This window comes from Triticum dicoccoides, chromosome 7B (genome assembly GCF_002162155.2).
Source record: "Triticum dicoccoides isolate Atlit2015 ecotype Zavitan chromosome 7B, WEW_v2.0, whole genome shotgun sequence".
Taxonomy (NCBI): Eukaryota; Viridiplantae; Streptophyta; class Magnoliopsida; order Poales; family Poaceae; genus Triticum; species Triticum dicoccoides.
This window is the reverse complement of record NC_041393.1, coordinates 667244622-667260574: the sequence shown is the minus strand read 5'-3', so window position 1 is coordinate 667260574 and position 15953 is coordinate 667244622. Positions and strand designations below refer to the sequence as shown.

Genomic DNA, 15953 nt, shown 5'->3' with positions numbered 1-15953 from the left:
GGTGGCAGTCTAGCGCCCTATAGGCGGTGGTTCCTATTCTTCTCCTGCATCGTCGTCCATACCGTCGATGTCTTCGGAGTTGAAGTTGAGCACGTCGGTTAAGTCATCGACAGTGGCTATTAAGTGGGTGGTGGGTGGGGAACGAATTTCTTCGTCGTCCGCTTCCCACTCGAGCCGGATATAATTCGGCCAAGAGTCTCCTGACAAAGATAGAGACCTTAATGAGTTTAGCACGTCACCCAAGGGTGAGTGCTGAAAGATATCCGCGGAGGTGAACTCCATGACCGGTGCCCAATCAGATCTGGTAGGCACGGGTGTACGCGGTTCGGATCCTGTAACCGGAGACGAGTCCGAGGGTCCGATGGTACCGACCTCATGGGAGGTGGAATGAGTGTTCGGCTCCAAGGCCGATGAGTGTGCGGCCTCCGTGGCAGGGTCCATCCACCCGTCCTCGTATGGCACAATCTACTCCGGATTGATTCCCGGGGTAGCCGCAGGCGCGATCCCTCGAATACTGTCCGATGGCAGATCTAAGTCATGCTCGTCGGGACTGTTCGGCGCACCTGACATGGGCTCGAATCCGTCGAAGATCAAGTCTCCGCGGATGTCGGCAGTGTAGTTCAAGCTTCCAAACCTGACCTGATGGCCAGGGGCGTAGAAATCTATATGCTCCAGATGGCCAAGCGAATTGGCCCGCAGTGCGAAGCCGCCGAATACGAAGATCTGTCCGGGAAGGAAAACCTCCTCCTGGACCTCGTTGTTGAAGATGATTGAAGGAGCCATCAAGCTTTATCGTGACGACACGGTGGAACTCTCAATGAAAGCACCAATGTCGGTGTCAAAACCGGCGGATCTCGGGTAGGGGGTCCTAAACTGTGCGTCTAAGGCTAATGGTAACAGGAGGCTGGGGACACGATGTTTACCCAGGTTCGAGTCCTCTCAATGGAGGTAATACCCTACTTCCTGCTTGATTGATCTTGATGATATGCGTATTACAAGAGTTGATCTACCACGAGATCGTAGAGGCTAAACCCAAGAAGCTAGCCTATGATTATGATTGTTGTTGTCCTACGGGCTAAACCCTCCGGTTTATATAGACAACGGAGGGGGCTAGGGTTACACAGAGTCGGTTACAGAGATGGAGATCTACATGTCCGAGCCAAGCTTGCCTTCGACGCAAAGGAGAGTCCCATCCGGACACGGGACGAAGTCTTCAATCTTGTATCTTCATAGTCCAACAGTCCGGCCAAAGTATATAGTCTGGCTGTCCGAATACCCCCTAATCCAGGAGTCCCTCACTTGTTGCAAAGGGCTACATACAACGTCAAGGAGTTGACTATGAGGAGGTGTTTGCACCGGTTGCTCGAATCGAGACGGTGAGAGTGCTCCTAGCTTTGGGAGCAGAAGAGGATTGGAAGGTTCATCATATGGATGTTAAATCTGCTTTCCTCAACAGTGAGCTCACAGAAGAAGTTTACATGGAACAACCCCTCAGCTATGAGAAGAAAGGCAAAGAAGGAAACTTTACAAGCTCAAGAAGGCACTTTATGGGCTGAAGCAAGCGCCAAGAGCTTGGAACTAAAAGTTAGACCGAAGATTGGTCTCGCTCGGATTCAAAAGATGTCTCCATGAGAATCCGAAAGACAATCTATCAAGTACCGAAGAACAGGTGAAGTTTTAAGATGCGACCAAAAATGAGTGTTGTTGTCAACCTCCGGATGAGCTGACGGCATTGAAGTCAGTCCCTGCAATGCTACCAAGAACGACGAAAGTAATGCCTATAAGTAGCAGCAATCGTGTCTGGGATCCGGGTCGTAACGAGGATGGTGTGTTTAAGGGGGTGAATGTTAGAGTTAAACACGGCTTAGTCTCCATATCTGTACGGGTACTACACGTGTATATGTATGTCTCCGTGTTGGATTAGAATTAGACACGGAGTAGGCTAGCTTATGCTGGCTAGCTAATATACATAGGTACGTACCCCTGTAACCTTTGTAACAACGAGAAAAGCAAAGCAATAAAGAACCAGGCTCGAAACGAGCCTGTTGCGATACATCGATTTGGTGCCTCGTATCTCTTCCGCCGAGAGAAGCCGATCGCTAGCCCAAGTCAAAGTTCGTGTACCTGCGTGTGTGCTAGTGCTACTGATGTAGATCAAGCCAGGTGCTAGCTAGCTTTCTAGCTTTGCAGTGCACAACTATGGAAGATTTGGTCTAGCGTTTCTAAAGCCAACAATCTTGCTGTGCCATATGTGCTAATTGAAGTTGGTGTGACACTTCAATTTGGTGCACTGTATCTGCATTACCGACAGCCTGCAATGGTGAAGCTTGCCACGAGACATCTGCTGGTGTGGTTGCACGATAATAACCTGCGATCACGCGGAAGTTAACTTTGAAATCATGTCAAAAATGGTCCACCTCGGAAGGCAACTACAGTTGACAAGCATTGACCAACTGAAGTGGGTCAGGCATGGCAACTGTAGCTGTTAAAACATGGCAACTGTAGTTGTTGACTCATGGCAACTGCATTTGTTGACTGATGGCAACTGTAGTTGCTGACTCATGGCAACTGCAGTTGCTGAGACATGGCAACTGTCAGCCCTACATTTAATTTCACACACACATTCGTCTACATGTGGCAAATAAAGCTGTGCAGGCTTGTCATTTGCACTTCCCATCATTTTCTTGATTTCTATCAACTACAAATTCAAGTTGCCATCTTTTCTTCATTTTTATCGTCACACCATGCAAACACCAATGTCATCTAGTTTCCTTTCCCGATACACTATCCGCAAAATCATTTACATATGTCTCACATGTGTATGACGTTGATGGCAGGTATCCGGTTGCCGCCTGTCGCCACGTGCTGCATGATGGTCCTGTGTTTTTGCAAAATACTCGTAAGTCTTGCCATCCTTCCAAGTTTTATTCGCCAATTTTTCTTTTTTCATTACCTTGATTTGCCACATTTGCTACTTGAAGTTGGTTTCCTGTATATCTATCACCGATAGCCCCTTGTGTTCCAACTTGCCACGGTTCCCCTGCATGTGTGTTTGTGGCATAAGAACCTGCAAACAATGTCATTGTAGTACATAAGTAGAATACCATTTTGAAGTCCACAAACATGTCAACTGTCCTTTTTTGATCATGCATCGTACCTAAGCTCGTGTACTGCTCTAGTAGTGGCAGCAATGGTCCTGCGGAAATGAGTTGATTGTACTCTATTGCATCCCAAGATGGTGCTTGCGGCCTTCCAGAAAACCAAGAATCAACCATGTCTTCATGATTCATTTTCTCTGCTTATCACACTCTGTTTTAGGTCACTGCACGAATAAGAATGCATCATTATTCGGTATTTGAATTCCATTTGTTTGTTGTTTGCACATAAAAGGAAACATGACAATGTTATCACATTTATGTCATAAACAACTATTACAGCATGTCAAGTAGGAATCATCGTAGCCGTGCATTTTTCGGATGATATGGAATGCATGTTCATCCTCTTTCTACAATCTGGACGGCAACTAGTTTGTTGAACATATGGCAACTGATGACATGGATATGATGGCAACTGACGACATAGATAGGTGGCAACTGACGACATAGATAGGTGGCAAATATTTTTTTCGCTTCATACGACCTGCCCCAAATTGCTCTGTTCTGCCTTGTTCTTAGTGAATCTCGAACATCCTTTTCAAACACCTACTAACAGCATCTGGAACCTAAATTCTTAGATTAAAGATCCATGACAGAACATGGCAAATTTGTGTTCGTTGGAGGGCAGAGGAGAATAAACATGAACGGCTGGAACTATGGATCCAGTCGCCATCTACATGGGCAATCTACAGTGGGGTGGGGGAGGGGGGGAAGTGGGGTGGGGGTTGGGGAAGGAGGAGGAGACATGTTTTCTTACTTGTGTGCTTGTTGCCGTCTTTTCCGTCGATGGGGGGTGTGGGCGCTAGGGATCTGATCTGGTTGCCATGAAAACTAGAGAAGGAAGACCGTTAACTCTACATTATGCTTTGAGAGTCTCGATCCCACTTCCAAAAATTGGAGTTCTTTTTCACTAGTATTCAGCCCAGCCTAGTATCAAAATTTTATCCTTATTTGAACTAAATTGAGATTTTTAATGGCTTTTTCTTCACACCGTTAACTTTGAGCCTCCCTTCATTTTCTTTTCAAGATTCGGCACGGATACCATGCAACAATTTATTGCTTTTATTTTACTATCTAATTGTTGTGTTTGATGATGAAAGTATGTTTCTTAGAAAAACGTGGCCCAAACAGACCAAATGAGTCAGCTACCCAGAAATGCACAGACAAAGAAGGGACGTTGCATCTACTGACCCAAACGAATGAAATCCAGGTTTACTTGGGTGGGCGCGTTGGAGCTGGCCCTGGATCGAGGCAGGGTACGTGATATTGCTGGCCGCTTGCGGCATGCCGCAGCCACAAGCCCACAACAGATCGAGGCAAGTGCACGAGGTTGAGGTCACGACCGAGACAAATTTATAATCCGTAGCGGCGGGCGCCCGTGGTCGAGATACGGGAAAAGGATACGCCAGTCAGTGGCCAGTGCGGTCGCGCTCGATCCGAGCAGGGCGGAATCTGCAATCCAGCGGCTGCCCAACTCAACTACGGTGGGGGCGGTCGACCATGGTGCGTGTTGACGTCGTGCCGTACGCTGCGGTGGGCGTGTTGGAGTTGGACTCCGCCGTGGCCTCGGTGATTGTGAACCACCCGCCCATCAGTAAACTGAGATGAGATGGCCAGAACCGAGCGTCGCAGAATCAAGGGCAAACAGAGGCGGAAAATGAGCGTCGCGACTTGCTGCTACTGTGCTGTGTCTCTGTGTAGGGCATCCATCGTCACGGCCGGCCGTACGTGCATGGAAGGAAGGAAGGAAGGAATGAGTAGTTTACGCGCTGCATGGAACGCGCGGTTGGACGTGAGTACGCACCTGAGACCGACCGACCGATGGGCACCTGACACCAGATCGATCACTCACTCATATGATCATCAGGATATTATGGACTACACGCTACGTAGTACTAACCATGCATACATGTTCAGGCGCTAGCTGCATTTAATCCGTGGCTGACTGACGACCTGCTCGTCACAAGATTCTGCATATGTTCATTTGATTTGATTTCATCAAGGATTCAAGGGGAATCTTGGAAGATTGGCACAAAAAGGTTAACATCTATAGGTAGGAGTATTATGCTTCCACGTAAGAACGGCACTGCTACGGGCAAAACGAAAGGCGCACTGAGCGCGTCAGCAAACCAGCTCTAGCCACCTACCCGGCCGATCTTGTGGCCGAGGGTTAACAAGGCATGCAGGCACCACTCACTCATGCATGCTGACATAGTGACAGGGCCATCGCTGAAATGGATCGCAGGTCACATCGTGCTCGTGTGTCTGCATTAGCAGAACCACATCCGATCGAGATGCATGCATCTCAACAGCTGCAAGCAGCTCTGCCAGAACAAGAACATCAACTTTGTTCGTATTTTACCCTTTTACTGCAACAGCCACTTGTTGCTCGTGCTGTAGGAAGTCCAAAATCAACAATTCGGAAATACTATCGCCGTAAAAAAAAGTTTGCATTGGACTGGTGGAGTGCCCGTGCAGTTCGCTTGTGCACGAACGCGTTAATCATATAGCTAAAAGTGACATGGCAGTGCTTATTCCAAACCCTTCTAAAATGGCTACCTGAACAAAACTCAGACACCAATTTCGTGTTATATGTCTAACAGAAGAATGACACTGCCATGGAGCAAATAGCGCACTCCACTCCACTGAATAACCCAACAGCCGGCTAACCTACCTATAGCTCCTGGCAGCTAATTAACCGATACACTCTTTTTCCTGTTATCCGTCACAAACTCCACATCAAGTGTTCATTACCTTGCCAATCAGAAGGCACAGCTCGCTGATGTTCTGCTTTCATCGGAAGACAGATATACGATTCTCACACAATCACGAAAACTCTGTCAATACGATATGCTTATACTCCCCAAGTGCAAATTCAACGTACGAAACCTTAACATGCATGACAATCATTGATAATGTTTTCTACGAAATGATCATAGTACCTTCACTCAAACACTGCTACACAAAGCTAACCAAACCCATGCAGGTAGCAGTGTCCAAAACACTACTGGTACACACGACAGGAAGTTTAGTGAAATTTTGCATAGCTAATCATTTGACAGGGGAATCAGCCAGGTTGCCTCCATAATGAACCACCATAGCTCAAAACTTAAAGCCATGCATACAACAGTGAGAGAAAATGAGGACCAGATTCAAGCATACATTGATACATACCACCTGCCGACGATCCATATTATAGCAAATCAATGTGGTGTCCCGCCCCACAGTGAAGAACACCAAGTTGCATTCCGGATGAATCGCAATCCAAATAAAGTCACCATTAAGGAGACTATTTATTCCTCCAAAGATGTATGACATTTCTTCAATGTTGTGCTTCATTATCCATTCTTGGCTGTCATAGTCCTCGAGAACATAGACTACTTGTCGAACCACATCACTATGGCCATCATTTTGAAAATTGGCGTAATGCAGATAGCCCTGTGACTGCTGAACAAAACCATCAACCAGACCACCAGGGACACCGAACCGCATCCATGTTTCCCCCTTCGTGTCGACAACAGCCAAACAATTGTATGTCTCGTGGTCGAAGGCATGAAAAAAGATACTCCCTCCGTCCCATAATGTAAGATGTTTTTTGACACTCGGAGGGGGTATATCCATTAAGAAAGACAGTTGCTGAGGAGTGACGACTAGCGATGAAGGTGTGCCCGTTCCATCTCTTCTCCTTATTAACCCATCGTCCAGTTTCAGAAGAATACACTGCCACTCCGGCAAGGTCGATGTTCCACTGATCCCACTGGTCCTCGACGCCATAGTACTTCTGCTCCTTTACCCATTCAAACACATGGAAATGCTGCAAGGAAAGAGCCGGGTCGAAGCCCAAACGTGTAGTGCCCACCTGTTAGTGGCCTAGCCAGAGTCTGGCATGACGACCCACTCCTTCGTGGCGGGATTGCATACAATATAATGGAACTGGCCAACCTTGTCGGAAACATCGTGCCAGCGGCAGAGGAGGAGGCCATTGCAGCAGTCCAACTGTCCAAGACATCAATGCGCCAGTGGTTAGGCAGGAAGGCGAAAGAGGTGTCGATCAGACGGCGGCAGATCCTGCTCATTGCCCCTGGGACACTTGTGAAGTGGACAGGTGACTTCAAGAAGAGCTCTTCGACGCTGCTTTTGTTGCTGGTGTAGAAGAAGCCGGCCAGGGTTTTTGGGAGCTTCTTGCGGTGGTCCGGGTGGTCGATGAGGACGAGCCAGTGGTTGGAGACGCACTTGATGCGGCAGACCGACTTGGTGGGGACCCGCGAGAGGATCTCCACGAGGAGGTCGTCGGTGAGCGTATCGTCCGCCGCTGTTCTGCTGGGGAAAGCAGAGGAGGACCTGCACAAATAGAGATGGATGAGATGTGAGGGGATCAGTGAAGGGAGAGAAGTCGATGGTGATGACGCTGCGCAGACCAAGCACGAACTGAAGCGCGGCCATCCTCCGGTGGGCGAGTGCGATCTGCCGGGACGGACTGGCGTCGGAAGAAAACGGCGGCGGCACCGTCGAGCGAGGAGGAATGAAAACCTATGGCAGGACGAGGCCTTTTCTTGGTAGAACAATGGCTGGACGTGACGGGACATCCTAAGTGCCGCTTGCTGCGGCAAAAGGAAAACCCTATATGCCGCATATTGCGTCAAGATGTCGAGGGTTTGCACAGGATTATGCAGGGAACGACGCAATCTGGCCCGGCCCGTTAGCGGTTAGCCTAGCAACGGTTTTTTCCGGTTTTGGGAACCTTCTAGAAGGTTCCCTGAATTGGTTTTTCTTTTTCCTGTTGTTTTTTGTGGCTGGTTTTCATTTCGTTTTTCTTTCTGTTTCTTTTTTATTTTCATTTTTGTTTTTATCTTTTCTGTTTCTTTCTTCCTTTTTGTTTATTTTTTCAAAAATTTCAAATTTTATTTAGATTTAAAAAAATGTTCCTCCTAACAAAATTTGCTCAGAATTTAAAAAATATTTACATATCAAACAATGTGCAGGAATTTTAAAAGAAATCCTGTTATATTTTTTTCAGAAATTCAATTTTTTTTCAGATTTTCAAAAAGTATTCCTCTTAAAAACTTCAGAATTTAAAAAAAGTTCATGTTTCAAAAAATGTGCAGGAATTTAAAAAAAATCTTCCTGTTATAAATTGTTCACAAATTCAAATTTTGTTCAGACTTTCAAAAAATGTTCCTCTTAACAAAATTGTTCAGAATTTTAAAATTGTTCACGTTTCAAAAATTGTGCAGGAATTTTAAAAAAAATCTTCCTGTTTTAAATCGTTCACAAATTCAAAAAATGTACAGGAATTCCAAAAATGTTCCTATTTTTAAAAATTTGTTCACAAATTCCACAAAAAGTTCACGTTCTGTTAAATTTTGTTGAAAATTCAGAAAATATTCATGATCCCAAAATCTGGTCTGAAATTTTTGAAATTTCGTGGTTGCAATTTTTTGTTCGGAATTTGATGAATCCATTTTTGCCCTTTTTGTTAATAAATTCTAAAAATGTTCGTAGTAATAAATTTTTGTTCAAATTTCTTGAAATGTTCCTTTTTAGTTATTTGTTCTAAAATTCAAAAAATGTTTGAAGTTTCAATTTTTCTTCAGATTTTCATAGTTTGTATATGTATTGAAAAAAATGTTCCTTTTGCCGAAAATTGTTCAGGAATTCTAAAAATGTTTGCACATTTTCAAAGTATACACTTTAAAGAAGTACGCTTAAAAAAACTATCACTGTAAATTCCAGTTCGTGACATTAACTGATTGAAATTCGCTGCAGTAGAGTAGCCCAGTTCTACGCTAAAACTAGTTCCTTAGATGCGCTGCGTTAAGATGTTAAAATATGGGTGGTCTAGTGGCTGTGCGGTAGCGACGACAACCTGGTGGTCTCGTGTTCGAATCCTGGATTTGTACCGTCGCTGCGTTTTCTACCTTTTTGCTACGAACCCACAGAGATTAGTAGCAATCGCTTTGTGTCACACAAAGGATTCAGTCACAAGAACACATAGTTCTGTAGATGAGAAGAGGGGAAAGCGGAGATACAGAGTAGCGGATAGGAAGAAGATAGACGGACAAAATATTCTTTTTACCCTCCTTATCTCCTCAGGTTAGCCTTAGTTTTTGCTTAAGAGGGGCACGTCCGGTAGATGGGCCAAGCCGGTCACGCGAGCGCCGGTTACCTGCTGGGCTTGACCGAGTCAGCTTCTAGGAGAGGCCTTGGTCTTGGCTGGCCCACATGGCAGGTGCGTAGCATGCCCTCCTCCTTGAGACACAGCATGCCCCCATGCTGCTGTAGAAGGAAACCGGTGCTGGAGTGCGTTCTTGTCTTCCCAGGAGTTCAGATTAGATGAGAGGCCAGCCCAATGAACGAGCACTTGTGCACGAGCGCCATTACCAGCTCGCACCAAACGAGAATCAAGAATCTGCCCCGGCTGAATAGAAACTGGAACATCCGTAAGCAGATGCAAAGAAGCATCAGAAGGCACCTGATTTGCCGGTAGAGAGGGCTTCAGCTGGGAGACGTGCACCACCGGATGAATACGACTATTTGTTGGAAGCTTCAATTTGTAGGCTGACTTTCCCACGCGAGCGAGCACCTCATAGGGACCATAAAATTTGAAGGACAACTTGTGATTTGCACGACGAGCAACAGACATTTGTGCATATGGTTGAAGCTTGAGATAAACAAAATCTCCCACCTGAAACACCCGATCAGAACGATGTTTATCTTCTTGTTGCTTCATGCGGTGCTGAGCTCGAAGTAGGTGTTGCTTAACAAGTTCTTGCATCATTTCTCTTTCTTGTAGCCAACCCGCCAGATCAGATGGTGTGGATTCTGGAATATGAGCAATGCCCAATTGTCGTGGTTTATAGCCATATAACACCTCGAATGGAGACTTGCCCAGCGCTGAGTGAAAATTAGTGTTGTACCAATGTTCAGCCGAAGGCAACCATTGAGACCATTTGGTCGGCGAAGCATGAACCGTACACCTGAGAAAGGTCTCAAGACATTGATTAAGCTTTTCGGTCTGACCATCAGTTTGGGGATGGTGTGCCGAACTCATATTCATCTTCACATCCGTCATCTTGAACAAAGATTGCCAAACATTGCTGGTAAATACCTTATCCCGATCAGATATAATGCCGGACGGCAGACCATGTAACTTATAGATGTGGTTGTAAAAGAGTTGAGCAACTTGAAGAGCAGAGTAGGGATGAGCCAGAGGGATGAAGTGACCGAACTTAGTGTACTTGTCAATCACCACCAATATGGTATTATATGAGCCAGACTTGGGAAGGCCCTCCACAAAATCCATGCTCACCAAACTCCAAGGTTCATCTGGGATGGGTAATGGATTCAGAAGACCTGGCAACTTCACAGTTTCAGATTTGGCTTGCTGACATATGGTACAATTTTGCACATATGTTTTTACATCAGTCTTCATACCAGGCCATGCAAACAGAGCACTAATGCGCTTGTAAGTTGCTAAGAACCCAGAGTGACCACCAATGCCACTTGCATGCAAGGAGAGCAGAATAGCTTGATGTGCCTCAGTGTTAGAGCCGAGCCAGACGCGTCCCTTATGCCTGATAATACCATTCACCAACGTGTAGCCAGCAGAGTTAGATCCAGTGAAACTCAACTCCTGTAACAACTTTTTAGTTGTATCATCTTTTGTGTAGCCATCCACAATTACTTCCAACCACTTGGGCTGACAGAGAGAAATTGCATGACATGATTCAGGAATTGCTTGACGGGAAAGAGCATCAGCAGCAGCATTTTCATGGCCTTTTTTGTAAACCAACTTGTACTGGAGTCCCATTAATTTCAGAAAAGCCTTTTGTTGGATGTCAGTAGTAAGCTTTTGCTCAGACAAGTAAGTTAAGCTACGGTGATCAGTGGAAATGGTGAATTCAGCGTGCTGGAGGTATGAACGCCATTTCTCCACCGCCATCAAGATAGCAAGACACTCCTTCTCATAAGTGGAGTAGCCTTGCGTCTTGGGTCCCAAAGCCTTGCTGAGAAAACTGATCGGATGCCCTTGTTGCATCAGTACAGCACCAATACCATACTTGCTTGCATCTGTTTCGACAACAAATGGCAATTTGAAATTTGGTAGAGCCAAGACAGGGGCTTGAGTAAGAGCTGATTTCAAATGTTGAAAAGCTTCATCTTCTTTGTTTGTCCAATAAAACATGGTATCTTTACGGAGCAAATCTGACAATACTCGACTGATGATCCCATAATGTTTTATGAACTTGCGGTAATAACCCGTTAACCCAAGAAACCCCCTAACTTGCTTGATAGTTGTCGGTGTAGGCCACTGAGCGACAGCTTGGATCTTCGAAGGGTCAGTAGCGACCCCTTTGTGACTGATGATGTGACCCAAGTACTCAAGTTGTTTTTGGGAAAAGGAACATTTACTCTTCTTGATATACAACTGGTGCTGGTGGAGAAGAGCAAACACTTGTTTCAAGTGACGCACATGATCTTCAAGTGTATGACTATATATTAAGATATCATCCATGAAGACAAGAACACATTTTCGAATGAGGGAAACAAAAATTGTGTTCATTGCAGCTTGAAACGTTGCAGGGGCGTTTGTGAGACCAAAGGGCATCACCTTGAATTCATACAACCCTTGGTGTGTTTTGAAAGCCGACTTGTGTTCTTCACCACGCACTAGCCGAATTTGATGGTACCCAGATTTGAGATCCAGTTTGGTAAACCAATTTGCACCGGACAATTCATCAAGCAGCTCATCGATCACTGGCATTGGGTATTTATTCTTAACTGTAATATTATTGAGGTGCCTATAGTCAACACAAAAACGCCATGAACCATCCTTCTTCTTCACCAACAACACCGGAGATGCAAATGAGCTAGTGCTATTCTGTATAAGTCCCTTTTGGAGCATTTCACACACTTTTCGCTCAATCTCAGTTTTCTGCATAGGAGCATAACGATATGGCTTGACATTAACAGGCTTCACCCCTGGAAGCAGTGGAATGTTATGGTCAAAACTGCGGTGAGGAGGCAACACCTGAGGATCTTCAAACACAGCCTCATGCTGAGAAAGAACTCGGGTAATGGCTGGTGGTAGAGGGGTGGATGAGCCAGGTGCCTCGAATACGTCTTGCACAGCACACAATTCTAACATATGCACCACACCTCCATTGTTAACCAAGCCCTGAAGCTGTTTAGCAGAAATAGCTGAGCAACTGGCAGGTTTATCTTTAATGCCTCGAAGAGTGATGCGAACTCCATTATGTGTGAACCGTAATGTCTTCTTTTTCCAATCTACCCACATTGGGCTCATCTCTTCAAGCCACTCCATACCAAGGATGATGTCATATGTGCCTAATGGAAGTACCTTCAGCGAAGATGTAAATGATGTGCCTTGAGTCCACCACTGTAGAGATGACACCATCATGTTACAGTCAAGAGTTCCTCCATCAGCAACTGTCACTTTGGCAGCAGGAAACGGAGCAGTGGTACACTGTAAACGGTCAACCAATTTGGAGCTTATGAAGTTACTGGAGCTTCCAGAATCTATCAGGATCAATACTTCTTGTTTGCCAATGAAACCCTGAAGCCGAATACTCTTCTTACACTGTGTCCCACATGCTGCATGGACAGATAGCTTCATGACATGGTCATCCTCATCCGGGTCAGGGGTGTGCTCTTCAGGCCATCCATTGTCATCTTCGTCATCAGAAATATCAAGAGAGGTAATCAGTTCTTCAAGGACATGCAACTGAACCTGCGGGGGGCACTTGTGGCCCGGGGAGAATTTTTCCCCGCACTTAAAGCATTCGCCACGAGCACGCCGTTGGGCCTTGAGAGAATCAAACTTAGTGTTGTACTTGATCCTGTCATCCGTCTGCTTCTCACCCGGGTTTCCTAGAATGCTTGGCAGCTGAGCATTCATCTTGAATTTGTGGCGATAATCCCCCTTCTTGAAGGACGGACGAGTATCTTCCACCAACAACACTTCCTGTGTTTGAGCAAGGGAACAAGCCAGATCAACAGTTCCAGGATTGTGTAATTTAATAGCAGACTTGATGTCTGGCTTAAGACCATCAATGAAACGGTTCACAAAGAAGGTTTCATCATAGGAGTGATTGTAAACCAGAATCTTATGCATGAACTCTTCAAATGTATGGGCATATTCATCTACTGATGCAACTTGCCGAAATGCAAAAAACATGTCCATGAGTTTAGCATACTGATTTTTGTTGAACTTAGCAAACACTCCTACACACAAGGCAGGCCAGCTATCCACTGAATGCATGGCTTCGAAAGTTTGCAACCACAGGGCAGCATTGCCGGTGAAATGCATAGTGGCAAAATCCACCCACAACTCAGGATTAACATGGTACATTTTAAAATACTTTTCGCATTGTTCCTTCCACCATTTGGGATTATCACCAGTGAATTTTGGGAAATCTGATTTGGGCAACTGCAGACCACTATGACTGTAGGGCTGATGCGGATATGCAGTGGTACGATCATCATCTCTCTCTGCTGAACCATACATAGCAGAAGTAAGGTGGTCACGGGTTTGCGATTGCTCACCCCCGACCAGGGCGTGTCCGGAGGTTCGAATCTCTCCAGAAACAGCACCCTGGTGATGCAGTTCTTCACGGTGCCCATGGGGCCGAAGCACACCCGGTCGCTGATGCGGCTGCGCCGGGGTCGTGGAAGGAGGCTGCCCCCGCTCGAGGAAATCGACGCGGCGCGCCACCGCCTCCATCGACAACTTCAACTCGTCGGCTGTCTTGTCGAGCTTGTTGTGGGCCGTGATTATGCGGTCCAGCGTAGTCTCGACACGCTGGGTCGCCGTCGCCGTGGAGCTGGTGAGATCGGAGAGAGCCTTGGTGGTCGATTCAGAGAAGGAGTCGACCGTGGTGCGGAGCTCGTCGATCCGCTCGGAGTTGCGGACCCCCGCGTCGGAGACGGCCTTGCTCTGAATCACCGTCGCTTGGATCAATTTCTGCAGCTCAGAGATGGTCAGCTCTGCCGCCCCCATCCTGTCCGTCAACGTTGGGCGCGCAGATTTCCCCGTCGTGGCTGGGAAAAAAAAATCGGTGGGAAATGATGCCGAAAGATCGGTGGCTCTGATTCCAATTGCTACGAACCCACAGAGATTAGTAGCAATCGCTTTGTGTCACACAAAGGATTCAGTCACAAGAACACATAGTTCTGTAGATGAGAAGAGGGGAAAGCGGAGATACAGAGTAGCGGATAGGAAGAAGATAGACGGACAAAATATTCTTTTTACCCTCCTTATCTCCTCAGGTTAGCCTTAGTTTTTGCTTAAGAGGGGCACGTCCGGTAGATGGGCCAAGCCGGTCACGCGAGCGCCGGTTACCTGCTGGGCTTGACCGAGTCAGCTTCTAGGAGAGGCCTTGGTCTTGGCTGGCCCACATGGCAGGTGCGTAGCACTTTTTTTCCTCTCGCGGTAAAGCTCGATGAGCCGGCCCACTCACCCTGTCTCCTATGCGGACGCCCCACATTTTTGACGCATAATGCAGCGCATAGGACCACCGGCAAATCCTATTTGACGCCCGCAGGCGTCAAAAGGAGGAGCCTTCGCTGAAGCAAGTCGCCACTTGGGCCCGCCCAGGTACGGATTTTCGTTCGCTGCTGTTTTCCCTGTTTCTTGCGGGGTTTTTTCGTTTTTCTTCTATGGATTTTTTGCTTCCAGTTTTTTCACGGTTTTGGCCGGTTTTCAGTTGTTTTGTTCCGTTTTTTAATTTTCTGTTTTGATTCCTTTTTATCCTTTTCATTTTCTTTCATTTACATTTCCTTTTTTATTTTCTGTTTCTGTTCTTCTTCTCATTATTGTGTATTTGTATAAAAAGTTCACCGTGTGTTACAAAAATCTTCAATGTATTAAGAAAATGCTCATCGTATATTATGACATAGTTCACCTTGCACTGTAAAATTGTTCATTGTGTATTAAAAAAATGTTCATTGTATATTATTAAATTGTTCAACGTATATTAGAAAATGTTCATTATGTATTACAAAAATGTTCATTATGTATTATTAAATTGTTCAACGTATATTAGAAAATGTTTATTGTGTATTACAAAAATGGTCATTGTATAATATGAAATTGTTCAACATATAATTAGAAAATGATCATTGTGTATTTAAGTTTTGTTCATCATATATTAAAAAATTGTTTAGTGCACACCCATCAAATGTCCATTTTAGTATTTGAAATTTGTTCAGTATTTTTTTACAGAAACGTTCACTGTATTTTAAATTTCTTCAAGGTATATTATAAAAATGTTGAACGTTTTTTTTTTAAGGATTTGCCCCTGTACATTCTACTTTAAGATTGGCGCTGCATGTAAAATTGTCGTGGTAGGTAGCTCAGCTGGTTAGCCTCACTTGATTCACGCAAGAGGTCGTCAGTTTGATCCCACGCTTTTTCTTTTTTTTGTTTATTCGCTCACAGCCAGATGATTGGGCCGGCCCGTGTGCGCGTTGCTTCAACAAAGTCACAACGATCGGACGCACGGGCGCCGTACGGGCGCTCCCAGGACCACCGCGACAAAAATGCCGACGTTTCGCATAGGGCGCGACTAACCTGGGCCGGCCCATTTCCGGTGGCACGATCGCAGTATGAAAAAAAGCAAAAAACACTAGGGGTCAATTCTATGACTTCGCAGTAGCTGGAGCGCGGTGCTAGCGCTGCGACTGTCAGCTTCAAATCTTAGGATTGCAGCGCCAAACTTAAAGAAGCATACAACATCGGCAGGGATCTAGGGATGACCTACTGCAAGTGAGCATCAG

The 15953-nt window shown here is 45.8% G+C and overlaps 1 pseudogene; it reads right to left on the bottom strand.

Moving 5' to 3' along the window:
* Window positions 1-2971: 2971 nt before the first annotated feature.
* On the bottom strand, window positions 2972-7598 carry LOC119339346 (annotated as a pseudogene).
* Between the last annotated feature and the right edge of the window lie 8355 nt (window positions 7599-15953).